A 469-nucleotide genomic window follows, 5' to 3' on the forward strand; every position below is an offset into this window, starting at 1 on the left:
CAGCAGCGCGGAGGGGGCAGCGACAGCCACACCCGCTGACGGCCGACGGCCAAGTCTTCCCGGCTCCAGCTCAGTGAGCGCCCAGGTTGGAGCCAGGCAGCCCAGCCCCCGCTCACCGTGAGGGGCAGGGAAGGGCCTACTGTGTGTCTGGCTGGCGTGGACCCATGTTACCCGTCAGGGCCCCTCCCTGCACCTGCTAAAAGCACTCAGCGCTGTGCTGCTCGCAGGACCCAGACGCAGGCTCTTCCTCCGGTCACACCCCGGGTACCGCCTGCCGGGGGGAGCCGGCCCCGGTGCGTGCGTCTCAGACCCTCCCCACGGCCGCGCTTACTGGCCCCAAATGGGCTTCTTGCCAGCAGCGCCTGGTTAAGGCATCAGGCCCTGCAGCCGGGAGGAATGAGCACGGAAGAAACCGCCCTGACGGCGAGGCCTCCGCTGGCTGTGGGTCAAGGGGGCCCTGGGTGGGGAC

The 469-nt window shown here is 69.9% G+C and overlaps 1 protein-coding gene across 1 annotated transcript in view; it reads right to left on the minus strand.

The window, feature by feature from the left end:
* The window catches only part of ACOX3 (acyl-CoA oxidase 3, pristanoyl), a 27,654-nt gene that overhangs the window by 1,366 nt on the left and 25,819 nt on the right, over window positions 1-469 (minus strand). The gene's annotated exons all lie outside the window — the stretch shown is intronic.

The sequence above is a fragment of the Myotis davidii genome, unplaced genomic scaffold, assembly GCF_000327345.1.
Source record: "Myotis davidii unplaced genomic scaffold, ASM32734v1 scaffold937, whole genome shotgun sequence".
NCBI lineage: Eukaryota > Metazoa > Chordata > Mammalia > Chiroptera > Vespertilionidae > Myotis > Myotis davidii.